Source organism: Manis javanica, chromosome 1, assembly GCF_040802235.1.
Source record: "Manis javanica isolate MJ-LG chromosome 1, MJ_LKY, whole genome shotgun sequence".
Taxonomy (NCBI): domain Eukaryota; kingdom Metazoa; phylum Chordata; class Mammalia; order Pholidota; family Manidae; genus Manis; species Manis javanica.
In genome coordinates, this window is record NC_133156.1 from 164,462,309 (window position 1) to 164,468,807 (window position 6,499).

Here is a 6,499-nt window from a genome sequence, read left to right on the forward strand (position 1 = left end):
CTCACTCTGCCAACCAAGAGCTCAGATTCTCTCCATACCCACTGCTTCTCCTTTCAGCTCCTGCATACCCAGGAGCATATGTACAAACCTGTGCAGACACACCTGTGCATTTGCAAGTGATTCCTACCTGCAGAGGAGCCCACAGCTTGCACACTCAACTATAACTTACCAGATAACCTACAACCCCTGGGGCTTCCTTCTCCACATCTGGGGCATCCCTTGGACTACCCTGGACACCCTGAAGGGGACAGATAGTTGCCCAGGCCACTTGCCTCTCACCAGCTGCCGGCCTAGACCATGGTGTCTTCAGCCATGAGGCTGACTAGTGGGGTTCTGCTCTATTAGAATTGCCTTCCCTCCCTGCCTTGGCTTCAGCAGGGTTTCCCAGGCTTGCCTGAGTGGCACAGGGCACAGCTGAAGGCAGAGGGCTGTGTATCGGTGGCTTTTCTGGGTGTTGGGCCTGGGATAACCACGGCTCTTGGGCATGGCAGTGGCTTCGCAGCCACCTCTCCCTCACAAATGTGGCAATACAGCCACACTGAGAGGCCTGACTTCCCAATGCTCTCTGCTCTGTTTCTGACACCAAGTGTTCACATGTGCTCTTCCCTGGCTCAGTATATCCCACCAGGTCCATCGAGTGGAGCTTTGCTCATACTTTAAGGTTCTACCTGAAGCAGGCACCCACATCCCCTCTGTGTCCCAGCACTCCCAGAACACATCTCTGCTGTGACATTTTGCACCCTTGTGCACCCGTGGTCAGTCCTATGCCATTATGTGACCAGCCGGCACCCCCTGAGCCTTGCCGCCATGCCCCAGTTAGGAATGGCCCTTCCCATCAGCCTGTACCTTGCTGCTGCAAGGTCACAGTGCTCAGGCCACTGCTCTTGCCGAGAGGAGAATGATCTTCAGAGGTAAAGGGGATTTGTCCAAGGTCCCACAGGAGGTTCAGAAGATCTTGGAGTTGGTGAGTAAAGGAATTGGGAAGAAAGAGGAGGAAGTAAGAGGCCACAGAGGGAGGGTAATAGTAGATGCTCAGTGAAGATGCACAGAAGGGGGATGAAGGAGAGGGTGGGGGAAGAAGTGGCAGGATGTCCATTTCCACCTCCTCCCCCTGCCTCCCCCAGGGCAGAACTTCCTAATTTTTAAGGGCAGGGTGATGTTTTGGCCTTGAGTTCACACATTTCTCCCTGGAGTTGCAGGACTGAGAAACTCTCCATCTCTCTGGCCCCAGCTGGTAGCTCAGGTCAGAGCCCCTACACCGGACATCCTGCTCCCAGCCCCGACGGGATCAGTGAGCAGGATCTGGGACCTTGGACTCCCCTCAGGGTAGTGCGTCGTCAATCCCCTCAGGAGCTCAGTGTCCCCAAGCCCCTGACCTGTTGGCCTCTGCAGAAGCGGGGCTCCAGGCCCCCAGGGGCCTCAATCTGGTGAGTCTGAGGGCTGCTTGTGGCTGGGCAGGATCTGCCCGAACAGAGTAGGGAAGTAAGTGATGGACACCTTTCTCTGAAAGAGGACAAGTGCCCCAATCAGTTAAGTTACTCATGTTCAGTTTTCTCATCTATAAAATGGGGATGGCACAATAATAAGCCCTCCCACCTCCTAGTGCAGTCCTATGCTCTAGACAGTTGTTTTTTATAAAGGCTTAGAGCGAGCCTGGCAGGAGGAAGCTCTCCATAAATGTTAGCTCCAGCCACAGCTCAGGGCAAAGCAGGAGGTATGGTGAGCCATGAGGGAAGGACAGGAAACCTGGGTTCCAGGTCCAGCAAACGCAGCAGACAGGCCATTTGGTGCCAGCAGGTCCCTGCCCACCCTGCCTTCTCTCTTCTGTTCCTATGTGACATATTTTGTTGGCTTTTGGGGCTTTTTTTTTTAAAATAAACAATCGCTGCATGAAACCCCTGATATGCTGGTTAAGTTTTGAAACAGCCAAGAAATCCCCTCCTTTCCTTGTGAGTCAGTGGCAGGAGCAGTAAGCAGAACTGCCAGCGGGCTGCCGCGGGAGAAAGTCTACAAAGTAACAGCTGGGCAGCCCTGCGGCCCCAGGGATTTGAAACGGGGACGTGAAAATATTAGGGTGCGCTGGAGAGGCATCAGGCGTCAGGGCCCCAGGGACGGGGTGGGGATGAGACCAAACTCTGAAAAAGATCACTGTGCCCATCCCCGTGCGTAATTTAAAAGAAAAACAACTCAGATTAAATTAGAGTAAGGAAGTCCCACAAGGCTGACTTTTCCTGTTAACGACGACTTTTGATGCTCGTTTGGAAAAATCAAATTATTTCCAAGCGTTTTTCTTCTATATTGGGGCCTTAAGCACGTGCTTTGTGGACCCCGCTCGCGCCCGGCCCTCCCCGGGGGCCCCGCAGAGGAGCTGGCTCGCGCGCTCGGCCGGCGCGGCGGGGGCGCGCGGGGGGCGCAGGAGCGGAGGGGCTCCGGGCTGCGCGGCTGCGGCGAGGGCGCGGGGGCGCAGGGGCGGAGCGGCTCCGGGCAGGGCGGCTGCGGCGGGGTGGCGGGGGGCGCAGGGGCGGAGCGGCTCCAGGCGGCGCAGCGGGGGCACGCGGGGGGCGCAGGGGAGGAGCGGCCCCGGGCGGCGCGGCGCGGCGGCAGGGAGGCCGGCGTGTCTGGGGAGCGGCCGCACTGCGCACGCCCCTGCCTTCGGGGCTCGCAGGGCCGACGAAGACGCCCAGGGGTTTCGGAAAGCGCTTTCCTTGCCCCGCCGCATCTGAGTCAAAAGGGGTTGCTGGTTCAAACCGAAAGAGTAATTCGGTTAGCCAAGGCCGCCGATATTTCTCTGGGGCCCAAATTACTGCCAGGCAGGGAGCTCCAGGGCCGGAGCATCGCTGGCCCCTCGGGCCTCGCTGAAAGCCCCGTGCCCCGTAGTTCCTCTTTTCTCCAGAAAAGGGGCCAGGAAGGATTAAGGGCAGAATGGGCTGACCAAGTGGAGGGTGCCTCCTCCAGCCACACAGGCTCTGCTGGGTTCCCAGGGCCATCCATGACTCTCCTTGAGGCCCAGATGATTGGGGCTCTCTCTGGCAGAGGTGAATGAAGTCTCCCTCTACCTGCCCCAGGAGGCCCTGCCCTGCCCTCACCCTTCTCAAGTCATTCAACAAGTCCCTCATGCCTCTTTGCTCTCTCTGTTCCCTCTGTTGTTCCCTCTCTGCCAGCTTGCAAATACCTCCTACTGGTAGAAGTGAAATTTTTCAGAAATTTTTCTGGAAGTCTCACACTGACACTCCTGGGGGTCTCTGTCCCCTTTTAGAATGGGCGTGGCTTCCCATCATAGGGATCAGCTTGAAACCAATTTGGAAAGAACCACCCAGGTAGGTTTGCTATGGCCAGGTCTGGTCACCTACCCTCAATTGCATTTCGAGGCCTCTTAGCTCAGCAGGGCTTGCCCTCTGGCCAGCATCCCAGTGGACACAGTGAGGCCCAAATCAACAAGGTTTTTTCGAACTGACATTAATGGGAAGAGAAACATTCATTCATATATAATAGCCTAGTGATTTTTTTTTTTTTTAGGCTGGACTGCCAGGGTAGAGTGGGCCAGCTAGGGCCCATGGGGCTCCTCTGATGAGCTTGTCCAGTGTGGATTCTGACCCCTGCAGACCCCCAACTCAGCTGTTCAGCCTTTATAGTCACAGAAACTATGGCTCAGGGACTCTGTGGCCTCAAGTTCATTCTGACCTCAGGACAGGGGTAGAAAGGAGATGCTGATGGTTCACCCAGAACACCTGGCCCAGGCCTGCTGTACTGCCGCCTCAGCCCAGCCTGCTAGGTCAGCACAAAATTCGCCCTGTAAGCAGGACCGATGTGAACTCCCAGACAGCTGTCATGCAGAAGAGTCCTACAGATAACAAGATGGCTGTGCCATAGAGGGCCTGGCAGGTGCACCTCACAAGGACAAGCACAGACCACAGCCAAGGTCAGGTGCAGGCAGGGTCAGCTAAGCATCTGAGGAGGACACAGATGCCTAGACATGCACGCACACTCACACCCCCGTACCTCCTCCCCCCACAACACTCTTTACAGCTTTACAGGGTGGTGCTAGCAGACAGGGCTGCCAAGGCTGGGTTAGCATAGCCACTGGCCTATCAGAGCACCTGGCTTTATCCCCCTGCACTTGCTATATTGTGAGGAAGTCTGGAGAGGGGAAGCACCAGGTTGGCCCAGGGCAGGGTGCCACTCTAGCAGCTTGGAGCAGCAGCTAATACTCATATTGAAGTATGTCAATAGTGTAAGTGGATTAGAGCTGGGGTAGGGGGCTGATTGTTAATTGCAAGGGGAGAGATCTGGGAGCATCTCCATGTGAAGGAGCTGACTGAGAACCTGGAGGCAGAATGGAGAGCAGAGACAGTTCTAACTTCTTCTGGTACATTCTGGGAAGCCTCTCTGGCCTGGTTGCAAGACATGGGTCTGTCACTGAGGGGTGGCGAGGGCTGCCTTGGACCTGGCCCCGAAGGGCTGGTGCACAGGGGTCCGTGAAGTGCCTTGGTAGAGAACTGTGCTCTGACCAGCAGGGGAGACACATGCGTGCACGCACTGGCATATTGCAAATGTTCCGCATGAACTGTCTGGCCTCTCCTCTGAGCCAGAGAACATCTTCTTTGCTGAGCAGTCACTCAGATCAACTCTAACCCCAGGAAAAGGAAATGGAGAGGCCAGGGGTGGCCGCGGATACCCGGCTGTCTGCCCAGCCTAGAAAGCTTATGGCAGAGAGAAGAGTCCTCAGGGATTGCTTCTCATGAATGCTCCCACTGGGGACCCCCAAAAGCCAAGAGCTCTCTGGACAGGGGAGCCTTCCAAAGCATGGTGATCTGAGATCTACTAACTCTAGGAGATCTCTGCTTCCGCGAAGGGGCTCGCTGAGAGTTAGGTGGGTGCCAAGGGCTCAGGTTAATATGGTCCATGGTTTTATCTTAACACTCCCAACAGTTATTTTTTTTTCTTTTCAATCTGGTTGTTAACATTTAAACAATGGGAAATAATGTATAAAATTCTAGATTTCTGACTTCTTTCAAAATCAGATCTGCCTCACCTGGCCCACAACCCCATGGAGGGGCTAACTGCTGCCCCTTCACTGTGGGGGGATGAAATGCGGCTCCCTTGGCCCCTACATGCTTCTCCACTCTGAGGCCATTTGTCACTGGGCTTTGCTCAGTGGTCTTATCTGCCAGACCCCAAGGGATTTGAGTGTGGCCACCTCCCAACTGGGGCCTTCATTTGACAGAGGACTTGGCTTGTTTTGTTTTTGATAAGTGGATTAGAGCAGCGGGGGTGACTTAATTCTGAGGGGGAAGGGAGCACCTGGATCCCAGAGAAAGTTGGAGCATCTCCATTTGAAAGAGCTGAATGAACACTTGGAGGTAGGAAGGGGAGCAGAGGTGGTTCAGCCTTATTCTGGTACATTCTAGGAAGCCTCTCTGGCCTGGTTCTGTTTTTATAGGGTTTTACATTGTTTAAGTTTTTTTAAGGTTTTATATTTTACACCGTTGTTAAAAAATGACAATAAAAAATATATGACTGAGACGAAAAGCCTAAAATATTCACCATCTGGCCCTTTACATAAGAAGTCTGCTGACTCCTGGTTTTCCAGATGGGAAAACTAAACTCCAGGAGAGGAAAGTGACTTGCTCAATGCCACTCTGCAGATGGGTGGCTGAGTGCTATATTGTGCCTGCCACTCTCCTGCTTGCCCTTCGACACTGCAGCGAGTATAGGCAGGTGGCCTGTCAACCCTGGGTCAGCTGCCTCTGAGAGCAGGAAGCTGGAGGGGGACCCAAACGGATGCTTGTGTCCCTCATGGCAGTGCTGCCTCATCCCCCTCCTTGCCAGTTGCTTCAAGAGACGTATGTTTTGCCACCTTTTACCTGGGGATCTCCAAGCACAGCACATGACTGAATTCAGAGAATACAGTTGCTGGTGTCGGTACATTTTTTACCCTGTGGTCTGGCATGTTTTTCAAGAGCTCTGTTAATCAGAATACTCAAGGGCGTGTAGGCACACACATCATGTGTAGGGACATTCTGGGGAACTGACTTTTCTGGGTAACTGAGGGTTAACTGGAAGCCTATGATCCAATGCCTTATTGAAAATTTTTCTACAAATGATGAGCATTTCCCCAACTTAGTATTTTGAAAAGTTCCACCACTTTCTAAATATGTGACCTTGGTCAAGTTACCTAACCTCAGTAACCTCAGTTTCCTTATCTGTAAAATGTGCAGAACGATACCTCTCTAGGTTGTGAAAGGCACTAGAAAGAGGAGCCATGTGTGCTCTAGAAATGGACCCACTAGACTGTTGTTCTTAGCTAGTCAAAGGACTGAGTTGTTGGCTTAAGCTCCTTGTAGGGATTTAGGATGGCGGTTTGGATGCACTGCACATTCTGTACAGGTTCACATAGAGACTGGCCAGAATTGACATCCATCTGCAGTTTCTGTCCCAACCAAGTCCTCCCAAGGAGATGGTTTTCTTAGGATCTGCTGCTTTCTCGTAAAATCTGGTG